Source organism: Callithrix jacchus, chromosome 8, assembly GCF_049354715.1.
Source record: "Callithrix jacchus isolate 240 chromosome 8, calJac240_pri, whole genome shotgun sequence".
Taxonomy (NCBI): Eukaryota; Metazoa; Chordata; class Mammalia; order Primates; family Cebidae; genus Callithrix; species Callithrix jacchus.
In genome coordinates, this window is record NC_133509.1 from 115,403,502 (window position 1) to 115,418,436 (window position 14,935).

Below are 14,935 nucleotides of genomic sequence, written 5' to 3' on the forward strand. Positions count from 1 at the left end.
GCCAAGCTTATTTGTTTATGTATTTTCTACATAATACATAAAACTGTATTTTCTACAGTTGCTTTGGTGCTGCAACTGCACAGTTAAATAGCTGTGGCAGAAATGTTGTCACCCACGAAGCCTAAAATACAGTCCTCCCTCCCTATCCATGCTGGATATGTTCCAAGACCCACAGTGGATGCCTGAAATCTTAGATAGTACCAAACCCTACATGCCCTATTTTTTTTCCATACATATATACTTATAATAAAGTTTAAGCTGTAAATCAGGCACAGAAAAGACTAACAACAATAACAAGTTACAACAAAATACTGTAATAAAAGTGAGGTAAATGCGGTCTCTCAAAATATTTTATTGTATTATACTTACTCTTCTTTTTGTGATGATGTCAGTTGATAAAATGCATATGTGAAGAGATGAAGTGAGTGAATGACATAGGCATTTGATATAAGCGGAAACTTCCTGAAATAATTCATAAGATTTAATTTGCATGTTGTTCTAAGTAGTGTGATGTAATATTGCGCCACCCCACTCCATCCTGCTGGGATTGCCATTAGCTACTTAGTCTCCCTCTAGGTTATAAGATTGACCATCATGGCCTCCCAGTGTTTGTGTTCAAATAACCCTTATTTTACTTAACAATGGCACCAAAGCACAAGAATCGTGTAATATTTTTGGATGTTAGTTGACTGTGGGTCACTGAAACTGCAGAAAGCCTATCTGCAGATAAGTGGGGACTACTGCATTTACCATGTAACCTTTTATGAAAAAAAAAAATTGCTGACCCCTGTCCTAGAAAATAGGGCTATTTCAGGCTTGTCTGCCCCAAAATTTTGCTCTATGCCATGCTGCCCCTGATATCTATATGGGCAGAAGATGAAAGACAACACATAGAACTGTTAACAGATAAAAATTGTCTATGAGAGAACAGCACCTAGCCCATTTACTTACTATTTTTTGAGGGAATGAATGCATATATGACTACTAATGGATACTGAGGGACTCATCTGAAATGCTCTTAATAGATTGCTTGTGCCATTTTTCCTTTGCCATTATCTACAGGGAAGTAGCCAGTCAATGAAGAAGCCAACAATCACTTGAAGGGGCCTTTGGGTTCTTTACTGTGTGAGAATAACGTGGCTTACGAATTTCTAGAGTCATTGAGTAACAGAGAAACAATCTTCTATTGAAGTCTTGTTTCTGAGAAGGCTGTCCTGATGCTACTGTGTTAGATAAGCCAGTTGACCGCTGGAATTAACCATGTTCATGTCAAGGGCTATGAAATAGGTACTTCTGGTATATTAACTTGTGTCTAGACTGGTGCCACTAGTCACAGGTGGCTATTTAAATTTATTCAAATTACTTAAAATTATATGAGTAAAATGTTACCTCTTCAGGTAAAAGAGACACATTTCAGGTGTTCAATAGAACAAGTGACTGGTGACTTCTATTTTAGATGGGATAGAATACAATATTTTCATCATCATAGAAAGTTCTATTGGGCAATGCTGCTCTAAACACTGGTACAACTATTTCACGCAACTGATGGCATAGCGCAGAGGTTGAGCATTTTTGCCTTAAGTCACATGTGTGATTCGTCAAACTCACTTCCTACCCCAGTATTTTACATCATAATACGTCTCTAAATTTAGAAATCATTGAGAGGAGATTTGCTCCAAATTTCAAAAATCTGTGTGTACCTCTCTTGCTTAGGTTTGAGATCCAAAGATTAGGTGCAGCTACAAGCCTCACATTAAAAAGACAAGGGTTGATTTTTTTCACAGAATAACATTCTTATTATATCATTATGATGGATGAAGGCCTGTGATGCACACTGAAATCATTTCTTTCTCTACTTCTCTGCAATGGGTTTAAAGCCTTGTGGGCTATGAATCAAGTAACTGATGAATGCATACTGGCTTGCAACTCTGCTTATAACACCGTTCTCTACTCACAGGGCCTTTTATTCAAAGCCGAGAGTACTTACATCTCCTTACTCATTAGAACATCTCATTCTCCTGGATGGATGACAGGAATTAAATCGGTTCACAGATGGGGAGACCAAGGAGAAGAAAACTGCAAGGTCACTTTGTGACATTGATCATTCTAAGAACTGGATTTACTAAACCAGCAATAACTGACCCGAGTGCTAGTAACGATTCTTTGAACTATGAAGAACATTCCTCATCTAAACTTTTCTTTATTTTAAATAAAAAATAAACCTACAGACCCCAGTATTCCCAGGCGGTCTCTCATCCAAGCACTAACCAGGCCCAACCCTGCTTAGTTTCCGCGATCAGATGAGAGCAGGTGCGGTCAGGGTGGTATGACAATGGACTCACCTAAACTTTTTTAGAGGCTTTAGGCTTTTTTTACTGAAACTGTTTTCTGAATTTGTAGAAAAAAAAACTTCCTTCTTTTCTTGTTTCCTTCTTTTTTTTTATTTAGTAATGGTAAAAGTAGTAAACGCTAATTTGAAAAAATTTAACAAGTGTAAAGAAGAAAAAAAAATCCAGAAAACAATTGTTTATTACTTCATTTTTTCATCCAAGTAACATTTGTTGAATGCTTACTACATGCCAAGCACCGCTCTACTTGAAGACAACTATCTCTTCTTGACTCTCTTGGTACTTATGTTTTTCCCAGCATATAAATCAGAAAGGAACACTGCAGCGGAAAAGGCATGTCCATCAGCATCACACCAACCTGGGTTCAAAATCTGGCTCTGACACTTACTTGCTCTGTGACTTTGGGTAAGTTATTTAAATAACCTGAGACTGGGCACAGAGGCAGTGGCTCATGACTATAACAATCCCAGTGCTTTGGGAGGACAAGGCGGGCAGATCACTTGAGGTCAGGAGTTCGAGACCTGCCTGGCCAACATGGGCAGGATATGGTGGTTTATGCCTGTAATCCCAGCTACTCAGGAGGCTGAGGCAAGAGAATCGCTTGAACCTGGGAGGCAGAGGTTTCAGTGAGCCAAGATCACACCATTGCACTCCAACCTGAGCAACAAGAGCGAAATTTTAGCTCAATAAATAAATAAATAAATAAACAAACTCCCTGAGCTCCGCTTTCTTATATGTAAAATCAGTATAGTAATAGCAGATCTACAGGTTTCCTGAAAGAACTCAAATAATATCTGCTTTCCTAGGAAGCATGTAAGCTATTTGGGACACGAGCCTAAGAGCATGTCTTTGCTCACTCAGTACCAATGTGAAGCAAGACAAATGAGTAGGCTTATTTATGTATTTATTTATTTTTAATCATGAAAGGAAGGAAGGCAGGACCAAAGAAACAGGGGATATGGGCCGCTGGACTTGAGGCCAAGTTTTTCCAGGATTAAGAAAGGGAAGGCAGATATTTTCTTTCCCAGGCTAAGCTTGTAAATTCCCAAGTGTGTCACCAGCTATAAAGTAATCCATGTTAACACCATTCAGAGCAATGATTGTTAGGTCTGCAAGCATACTTGTAGATTCGACACAGAAGAAGAGGTATGCAGGGCAAGTAGGGCTGTGTAATCTTAAATTATAGTGAGTTAAATGGGAGCCTTTGAGAAATGACAATGTTTATCCATAGTATTTGCAGGTCTCTCTTGCCAGCTTACATACTGCTGTCACAATGGGAATGAAGGAATCACGGAAGCTTCCATACAGCCTTGCCAATTCTCTTTTTCAGTAGGAAGCTGATTATTCACTTTGGAAATAAACCCAGATTCCTTGTCTCTCTTTCTGCCTATTTTCCTCTACTACTTTCTGATCATGTCACTTATAGAAGCTTTGCCAGAGAATAGAAAGGAACATACTCAGGAAGTATTTAGTCAATGTTTCATTGTTTTCTGGTAACACAGATAAAAGTTATTTGGAAGACTATATTCTAAGACTATCCCTTACTCTTGATAATGCAAATTAGAGATCAGTCAAACCTCTGGAAAGATTATCTTGTTTTCTATACCAATACTCCACTCTTTAGAAGTGGACATTCAAGGACTAACCATTGCCTTTCTTCCTCATTACCATGGGCAAATTAAAATCTGGATGTAACAAAATTCTTTTAGAGGTTTTATATTAATTTTTAGCTCTACACATTGATCCCAAACTAATTTAAAAGAAAAACAATGAATTTAATCTTTGAACTGAGAACAATTTACAACGTATTGAGCAACTTAGCGTTTTCATTGTTTGAGTCAACAATTAATATAGTTTAGTTTCCTGCCTTACCAGATTTTATATAAAGTATAGCTGTTTGAAAATTTTTAAGAACATTATTTTCTAACCACCTTGCCACTATGCAATATTTATTGTTACTGAAGAGATTTTTTCCCCCTTAGCCCAGCTTGAGATCATTTTATGCCCTAAAGCACATCACAGTATGCCCTGGAGCATATCTTGGGAATCAGAAGTGAATCTTTAAATTGCCTAATTTCACATCTCAGCAGCTTTGTTTTGGTCAATATCAGTGAAGAGTACACATTGAGGCAGAGGTTAAAAACACAAAGACAAAACTCCAAACTGAATGGAAGAAATAACTTGCCTTCAAGTGGAGACGCTGTAATTTTGTTGATTTTGTCTTCCATAAAACCTTTCTCAAAAAAGATGGGCACTTTTATATCCACAAAACAATACTCTCCTCCCACCAAAGTATTTTTTAAATAATTAGGCACTGTCTTTATTGTATGTGATTTGTCAAATAGAAGAGATATGCCTCTGGAATCAGCTTCTAGGTGATTTATCATTTCTGCTCTTTATTTGTTCTGTTTGGTAATTATTGCTTTCCTACTGCCTGTGAGCCCTTTGGAATCCTTTAAATAGGCTCAAACATGCAGGTCCAACTGCAGATAAATATATTTTCATTTTATTCTTAAAATTACAGAAGAATGCTTATGACCTTTATTAATGACAAAAATTGCTATGTGATCTTCATCATCAGCTTAATTAGGCACAGCTTTTTCTACAAAATGGATTTAGAAATACCCACTCCATAGGATGATTGTGAAGTCTGAAGCAGTTCTCCTATGTACACTTCCCAGAATATTGCATTTCATGTTAGAGACACTCAAATATTCGCTCTATGAGCAAAATTGAAGTTAGGTGAACATCTCTGTCCTACATTGTGGGCAGGACAATCCTGTTTAGGAAGAGAAGTGCCTCTGAGGGAAAAATCTCAAGTTTTTCAGAGGTGACCAGAAAACATTATGTGGTTTTAGGTAGAGGTCCTGCTGTATAGCACACATTAGGTTAGGTATTGGGTATTTCATACTCTCTAGACTACAGCAATTGGGGCTGACTCCCAATTATCTATTCTACCCACAAATAATTGGCCCGAGCACATATTGATAAATCTTCCTGTCTGTAATGGGTTCACGGGTAACCGATTCTGGGTAAAGAGGTATAGAGAAAATCTATACAAGGGGACACTTGCTAAGAGATTGCCACATGATATAATAATTTTCCTCATACCTCTGGACTTGGTCATTTGGGGGCATAATGTTTAGCACTATAGCAACTACCTTGCGACTAGCATGAAATTAAACTCATGAATGGCAGAGGGCACACCCTGATGACATCATTCAATTGCTGATACAACCAATCCTGGAGTATACCCTACTACTAGCCTTCTTAGGCAAGAAATAATAAATATCCTTGTTTAAGTCAGTTGGTGTTATTTTTATATTCCTTGGACTTAGCAAAAACAAGCAAGCGGAAACAAAAACGCTATTCTACCTGAAAAGAGTGGCTTCCAAACAATCCCCTTGCTTCTATTCTTGTTTTTCATAGTCTATTTTCAGCACAATAGCCAAAGATCCTTTATACTCTTATCTTCCCCTGGCTCAAAACCATGTAGTGGCCAACAATATACCTTAGCATATAATCTAAAATCATCATCAAGGCTTACAGTGTCCAATATGATCTGACCCTTTTCATTACCCCAGCATCACCTCTTTCCAGTTTGACCCTTTCTACTTTTGCTAATGGCCACGATGACCTTTCTCTTCCTTGAACAGCCATTTCTCATCTCAAAGACTTCATTCTTCTCTCTGCCTGAAATGTGCTTCTCTTGTGTTATCCTACCTTGCGTTGGCCTTACCAACTCATTCTTAATTGAAGAAGCTGTGCAAACTCCATCTTAGCTTCTTCACTTCTAGTTATTTTCCTTCCATTAAGTATGTAGCTGTAGTGTGTGGCTGGGGCAGGATGCCACCAGGCATATCCAGGAATGCATTTGCTGATAAGACACTGAGTCAAGCAGTAACAGCAGACCCTGGGAATGCAGATGTTGTTAAGTACCCAGAGCCCCCATATCTAAAAGTTGTATGCCTTTTGTGACAGCTTAAGCCCCTGCATGTGGTACTTTTTACTTCTTATGTACTAGTTTATCTTTTAATTTTTTGCTTGCTCTGCTTCTGTAAAAAAAAATCGCTACAGCTAGGTTCCCCCTCCCTTTTCAAACTAGGGTATAAGAAAACCACCTAACTCTTTCTTTGGGGCTGAGAGAGTTTTGGGCATTAGCCCTCTCTGGGTCACCAGCAATAAAGAACTTGCAACTCAAATCTCAGAGTGTGGCACATTCCTTTACTCACTCAAGTATAACAGTCTTAGTTTTTATTTCATTCTATTTTCAGTTCAAATTTATCTTCTCAGAGAGGCCTTTATCATCCTAGCAAAAAATAGCTTACATACTCACCTACACCCAGCTTTCTATTTCACTTGCTTTATTATTTACTTCATAGCATGTATTACTCTCTGCAACTGAATTGAAAGGAATGGCAAAAACCGCAATTACTTTTGCACCAAAAGAATAGGTATTTGTTTACTTGATTTTGTCTGTTGGCCACACTGAGATGAAAATTCCATGAGAGCAGAGACCCTGTCTACTTTGTTCACCTTTGTGTCTCCAGGGCCTTATACAGTGCCTGGAGATAGAGTTTGTCTCTGTGTCTCCACCCAAATCCCATCTCAAATCCTATTTCCCATGTGTCAAGGGAGGGGCCTGGTGGGAGAAAATCAGGTCATGGAAATGGATTTCCCTCTTGCTGTTCTCATAGTTGTGAGTGAGTTCTCACAAAATCTGTTGGTTTCAAACTGTGTGGCTTCTTCATGCTCCCTCTCTCTCTCTCTCTCTCTCTCTCTCTGTCTCTCTCTCTCCTGCCCTGCCAAGGTAAAGATGTGCTTCACCTTCCTCCATGATTGTAAGTTTCCTGAGGCCTCCTAGCCAGGCTTCCTGTTAAGACTGTGGAACTTGGAGTCAACTAAACATCTTTTCTTTACCAATTACCAGTGTCAGGTAGTTCTTCATAACAGTGTGAAAATGGACTAATACACCTGGCATGTAGTAGTAGGTACTCAATCAGTATTTGTTTAATGAATGGAAGGTAGGACTAATGTAGGGATAGGAGTACCCCAAAGCCTGAGATAAATAGAAAAAGGCTGTAAGAAGAAGCAAAGTAGGTAGAAAAACAAGATATTCAAAAGCAGCATTGATGAAATCATTAAAAATGGAAAAAAGTACAAATAGAAACATGCAATACAAAACAAATGTCTATCAATATCAGTTACCAGAGGTCTAGGCCCGAGAAAAACTAATGGATGTTGCTTTGGTACAACATCAAATCTGAATAAGAATAGGAACATGTGACACCTAGTAAGCTAGTCTTCTTCTTGGTTCAGTGGAGAAGTAAGCTTCACTGGTCCAGGAAGTCAAGAAGACCTGAAAAATTCACAGATGTGAATTTAACCACAGATAATGAAAAATAAAATGTTTGAAATTGCATATGCCCTCACTTCCCTCTGGAAGAAAATTTCGAAACTGATATCAGCTCTATCTCTAGCAAACTGCTGAAATTTTAGAGAAGCTTGAAAACATAGCAGGAGCACAACCTCTAAAAAGTACCTCTTTACATTCTATTAGGATGATATGCTCTTTGGAATAAACAGAAAAAATCAGCGAATCCAAATATTAACAGGATATACAAGGAAAGGAGATATGGAGCCACATGAAATGTTAAAAAGCTATCTTTTCTGTTCACATGACAATACAGCTGAAATTGAGTCTTCAAAAACTTAGAAATTAGTTGCATGGCAGAGAAAAGAAAAGTGTTCGATATGACAGGAAGTAGCTAAAACTTGCTTGAAGGGAGTAATAAGATGCCAGAACTTAGAAACACATATTAAAAATCTGTACAAAAAAGGTATCAAGGAAGAGGTAAATCCAAAAGCTTTAAAGCATTTCAAGATTCCATTCAAATAAGTGCTGGCAAGAAAAAAGACAAAAGAAAAATTCTCATGGACTTCCAGCAATATGAAAAAACTAAAGTTGGTTTTAAAGAAATGTTCATTGATCTTTCTGAAGAGTTACTATTCCCAACCAGAGCTCATGATCTATGACTCCATAGCTACATACAAGTTTACCATTAAATCAAGGACAGCAGTATGATTATAAACAGATCAAAGGGGGAAATGTATTAAGAACAGTAGTCTTTAAAAACATACAAATACACCTTATGAAAATGATATTTACCTGGCAGACTCAAGATGACAGGAAAATAATAAAGACATCTATACTGACTGAAGGTTCCTTAACTCAATATCTTGGTGCAGAGATCCTGGTTATTCTGGTTAGCCACAAGATTGGAGAATGAGTTGTGAGCAAAAGGTAAGGAAGGCATTGCCAAAGGTAATGCAGCATTCAAAACTCTAATCTTTCTTCCATGTAAGACACTTGAGGCTCTTCTGACCAAGATCATAATAATGGCTAACATTTTTTGAGTGCATACTGGCTACCAGACACTGTTCTAAGGATATTACATAAAGCACTTTATGTAACTCTTACAATGACATTATGTTAGTCTCAATAGGATCCTTCAGAAAAACAACAAAATGACAACAGGGATAATTGCATAATATGTAACAGAAATCTCAAGTGCCTGTAATAATGTCTAACATGGCAGACAAGATGTAAAAACACACAACTACAGTCATTTGGGAATATGTTGCATATACCTGGGGCATAGCTTAGATAGACAAGAGAATTCAGCCTACTAGAAAAGATGGGAATTCTATAACTGGAGACACAAATGATAGTCTTGCCGAGGTAAGTATAAGATTTTTTTCAAAAGAAATATTAACATCTTTGATCTCTGTCATATTTACATTGACTACTTGGACCTGGCTATTCCATGGTATACAATTCTGCTCTGAAGGAAGTGTCAAGAATAAAGGTAAAGCTAAGCATACTAAAACAGGCTTTTTCTCCTCTTTGGAAATTTGTATTCACATTAACAAGAAATATAACCTATTTTTTGTATACTTGTTCTGGAATAATGTATCATTCTCTTTTTTTTTTTTGAGACGGAGTTTCGCTCTTGTTACCCAGGCTGGAGTGCAATGGCGCAATCTCGGCTCACCGCAACCTCCACCTCCTGGGTTCAGGCAATTCTGCCTCAGCCTCCTGAGTAGCTGGGATTACAGGCACGCGCCACCATGCCCAGCTAATTTTTTGTATTTTTACTAGAGACGGGGTTTCACCATGTTGACCAGGATGGTCTCAATCTATTAAACTCGTGATCCACCTGCCTCGGCCTCCCAAAGAGCTGGGATTACAGGCTTGATAAATTATCATTCTCATCAGGACTTGGGTCTAATAAAACAACTCTTTGCTGCAAGATCTGGCAAAACTGAAATGAAGAATTATTTCCCAATGATATACAGAAAAATAATAAACAGGTGACACAGGCGTTCGAACTGGGCTAAAAAGGGTAGAGAAGTGTAACCAGGTAGAGATTGGACAATCATACCTCTGAACACTTGGTAATATGTTGAAAAGACAGTTTTTAAGACCATGATAAAAAAAATATATATGTATTAAGAAGAGCACAAGGGAGGAGGAGGTGGAGCAAGATGGCTGAATAGAACCCTCCAGTGACTGTCCCTTACTGTATGAATACCAAATTTAACAACTAACCACACAAGAAAGCACCCTCATAAGAATGAAAAATCAGGTTAGTAATCACAATGCCTGGTTTTAACATTATATCAAAAAAAAAAGCACTGAAGCGGGTGGAGAAGACAGTCTTGAATTGCCTACACCACTCCTCCCATATCCCCTGGCAGCACAGCATGACATGGAGAGGGAAACTGTGTGTGTCGGGGGGAAGGAATGAAGTGATTGTGAGACTCTACATTGCAGCTCAGTACTGCTTTGTCCAGTGGAAAGAAACACAGGGCAGAATTCCACCAGTGCCCATAAAGAGAGCATTGAGAGAAACCCTAGCCAGAGGGGAATTATCCATCCCAGAGGTCAGAACCTGGGTTCCAACTAGCCCCACCACCATGGGCGAAAGTGCTCTGGGGTTCTAAATAAACTGGAAAGGAAATCTAGGGAAAAAGGACTGCAATTTCTGGGCAAGTCCTGGTCCGGTGCTGAGCTTAGAGCCAGTAAACATGGGGTGCAGGTGACCCATTGAGACACCAGCTGGGAAGCCACAGGAGTGCTCCCTGCACCAACTCCAGGTAACTCAATACGCAGCTCCAGGAGAAGATGGATGAGTAAAGAAGACTTTGTCTTGCAATTTGGATGCCAATTCAGCCACAAAAAAATAAAGCACCAAGTAGAGTCCTGAAGACCCCATTCTAAGCCATAGCTCCAGGATGACATTTCTAGACCAACCCTGGGCCAGAAGAGACCCAACCACCCTGAAGGGAAGGACTCAGTCCTGGCAGAATACACCACCTGCCGACTAAAAAGCCTTTGGGTCTTGAATAAACATCAATGATAGCCAGGCAGCAGTCACCATGGGCCTTGGGCAAGACCTAAATCCTTGCTGGCTTCATATATGACCCAGCATTTTTCCAGCTGTGGTGGCCATAACCCCTTCTGCTTGGGGAAAGGAGAGGGAAGAATTAAAAGGACTTTATCTTGCAGTTTAGGTACCAGCTCAGCCAAAGTAAAATAAAGCATCAAGCAGACCCCCAGCATTTCCAGTTCTCGGCCTTGGTTCCTGGAGGACATTTCTAGACCCACCTTAAGCCAGAAGGGAATGTGTTATCCTTGTGGGAAAGACCCAGGTCAGGCAAGACTCATCACCTGCTGACTAAACAGCCCTTTTGCCTTGAATAAACATCAGTGGTAACCAGGCAATACTCACCAATAGACCTGGGGTGGTGTTTTCCATGGAGAAAGACTCCTGTTTGAGAAAACAATAGGGAAAAGTAAAGTGGACTCTTGCAACATGGGTATCAGTTCCACTCCAGCAAAATAAAGCACTAAACAGGAATCCTAAAGCGCCCAATCACAGGCCATAGCTCCTGAATGGCATTTCTGAACTCACCTTGGGCCAGAAGGAAATCTGCTGCACCAAAGGAAAAGACTAACTTTTGACTGAATTAATCACCTGTTGATAAAGGAGCTCTTGGGCCTTGAATAAACATCAGTGGTAGCCAGAAAATAGTCACCATAGGCCTTGGGTGACAGTACTGTGCTGGATTCAGGTGCGCCCCAGTACAGTCCTGGTGGTAAGGGCCAGAGGGTGTTCGTGTTATAGCTCCCCCAAATGCAGGCAGCTCAGCATGAAGAGAGAGACTCCACTTATTTGTGAAAAAGTAAAGGAAGAGAGTAAGAGACTCTGCCACATAATGCAGGAAATTCTCATGCATCTAACCTAAGACAACCAAGGCAGTACCTCTATGAGTCTCCAAGAGTCACAGTGTTACTGGGCTTGGGGTGTCCCCTAAGGCACTCATGGCAATTCCCTTTGAATAGGTGGAAAGTTTTCTCAAGAAGGATAGGAATTCTCAAACAATTCCAGAGTGTCAAGACTATAATAAACACCTAACTCTTCAGGGCCCAGACACCACTAAACATCCAAAAACATCAAAACCACCCAGGAAAATATGACATCACCAAAAATACTAAATAAGGCAATAGCGGCCAATCCCAGTGACAGAGATACGTGACCTTTTAGACAGATAATTCAGAATAGCTGTCGTGAGGAAGCTCAATGAAATCCAGATAGCACAGAGAAGGAACTGTCTTAACAGATAAATTTAACAAAGAGATTGCAATAATTAAAAAGAATCAAGCAGAAATTTAGAAGCTAAAAAAATCAACTGAATAATTAAAGAATGCATCAGAGACACTCAGTAGCAGAATCAATCAAGCAAAAGGAAGAATTGGTGAGTTTGAAGACAGGCTACTTGAAAAATATACAGTCTGAGGAGTCAACAGAAAAAATAAAAATATATAATGAAGCATGCCTTCAGGGTCTAGAAAATAGCCTCAAAGTGGCAAATATGAGTTATTTGTATTAAAGAAGAGATAGAGAGAGATCAGCATAGAGAGTTCATACAAAGAGATAATTATAGAGAACTTTTCAAACCTAGAGAAAGATATAATATTGAAGTATAAAAAGGTTATGGAACACCAAGAAGATTTAACACAAATAAGACTCCCTCAAGATATTTAATAATCAAACTCCCAAAGGTTAAGAATAAAGAAAGGCTCCTAAAAGCAGCAAGAGAAAAATTTTTAAAAAACATATAAAGGACCTCCAATATGTCTGGCAGCAGATTTCTCAATGGAAACCTTATGGGCCACAAGAGAGATGCATGAAGTATTTAAAGTGCTGAAGGAAAAAACTTTTATCACAGAATCATCATCATAATAATACTCAGTGAAGACATCCTTCAAACATGAAGGAAAAATAAAGGCTTTCCCAGACAAAGAAACACTGAGGAATTTTGTCAACACCAGATCTTATCTACAAGAAATATTAAAGTGAATTTGTCAATCTGAAGGTAAAGAATATTAATGAGGACTAAGAAATAATCTGAAAGTACACAATTCACTGGTAATAGTAAGTACACAGACAAACACAGAATATGATAACACTTTAATTGTGGAATATAAATCACTCATAAATAGGAAGTCTGAAAGACAAACCTATCAAAATAATAACTAAACAGATTATAAGGACATATTTAGTGTAATAAGATATAAACAGAAATAACGAAAAGCTTAAAACTGGGGAGGACAAAGTTAAACTATAGAGCTTTCATTAGTTTTCTTTTTGCTTGCTTGTTTGCTTTTGCAATTAGAGTTGCCATCCATTTAAAATTATGGGTTATATGATGTTATTTGCAAGCCTCATGGTAAGCTCAAATAAAAAACCCTGCAACAGAAAAAAAACGTAAAAAGCAAGCAATTAAAACATACCACCAGAAGAAACAGCTTTCACACACACATACAGACACAAAAGAGAGGAAGGAAGAAGGAAGAAAAGACCACAAACAAGAAAATAAATAACAAAATGATAGTAGTCAGTCCTGACATATCAATAATAACACTGAATATAAATGGACTAAACTCTCCAATCAAAAACAGAGTGGCTAAATGGATAAAGAAACAAGACCCAATGATTTGTTGCCTAAAAGATACATATTTCATATAGAAAGACACATATAGATTGAAACTAAAAGGATGAAAAAAGATATTCCATTCAAATAGAAGCCAAAAAAAAGAGCAGGAGTAGCTATACTTACATCAAACAAAATAGACTTCAAGACAGAAACTGTAAGAAGAGACAAAGAAGGTCATTATATAATAATAAGGGGTTCAATTCAGCAAGAGAATGTAACAATCCCAACACTGGAACACCCAGATATATAAAGCAAATATTGTTAGAACTAAAGAAAGAGGTAGACCTTAATACAATAATAGGTGGAGACTTCAACACCTTGCTTTCAGCATTGGACAGATTATCCACACAGAAAAATCATCAAAGAAACATTGAACCTAATCTGCAGTATAGAAAATAGATTTAGTGGATACTTACAGAATATTTCATCCAATAGTTCAGAACACAGATTCTTTTACTCAGTACATGAATCATTCTCAAGGATAGAGCATATGTTAGGCCACAAAACAAGTCTTATACCATTTTTTTAAAAATTGAAAACATCAAGAATATAGTTTAGATATTTGGCACTGCCCAAATCATATGTTAAACTGTAATCCCTAATGTTGAAGGTGAGGCCTGATGGGAGGAGTCTGGATCATGTGGGCGGATCCCTCATGAATGGCTTGGGCCACCCCCTCGGTGATAAGTGAGCTCTTATTCTATGTTCATATGAGATTGGGGTGTTTTAAAATATGTGGCATTTTCCCACTCACTCTCTCACTTTTGCACCTGCTTTTCCCATATGATGGACCTGGTCCCCCTTTGCCTTCTGCCATGATTATAAGCATCCTAAGGCCCCCACCAGAAGCTGAGCAGATGCTGGTGCCATGCTTCCTGTATAGCTTGTAGAATCATGAGCCAATTAAGCCTCTTTTCATATAAATTACACAGTTTGAGGTATTTCTTTATAGCAATGCAAAAATGGCCTGATACAATCAAGTATATTTTCTGACTACAGTAGAATAAAAGTAGAAATAAATAACCAAAGGAACTTTGGAAACAATATAAACACATGGAAATTAAACAATATACTCCAGAATGACCAGTGAGTCAATCAGAAAGAAAAGCACATTAATGAACAATAAGAAATCATCTGAAGGTACAAAACTCACTGGTAATAGCAAGCACACAGAAAAGCACAGAATATTATAACACTGTAATAGTAGTGTGTAAATTGCTCTTATCTTAAATAGAAGAAAAAACAATGAACCAATAAAAAATAACTATAACTTTTCAAGATACAATACAAAAAGACAAGGCAAAACAACAAAAAGCTTAAAAGCAGGGTGAAGAAGAGTTGTGATTGGTTTTCTTTTTCCTTGTCTGTTTAGGCAATCAGTGTTAAGTTGTCAACAGCTTAAAATAATAAGTTATAAGATGTTATTCACAAGCCTCATGGTAACCTCAAATCAAAATGCCTGTAATAGAAAAAAATTTTAAAGTAAGAAATTAAAACATACCACAAAATGAAATAGCTTTTAC

At 38.1% G+C, this 14,935-nt stretch overlaps 1 pseudogene; it reads right to left on the reverse strand.

Moving 5' to 3' along the window:
• Positions 1-2,219: 2,219 nt before the first annotated feature.
• On the reverse strand, positions 2,220-2,338 carry LOC118145181 (5S ribosomal RNA; annotated as a pseudogene).
• Between the last annotated feature and the right edge of the window lie 12,597 nt (positions 2,339-14,935).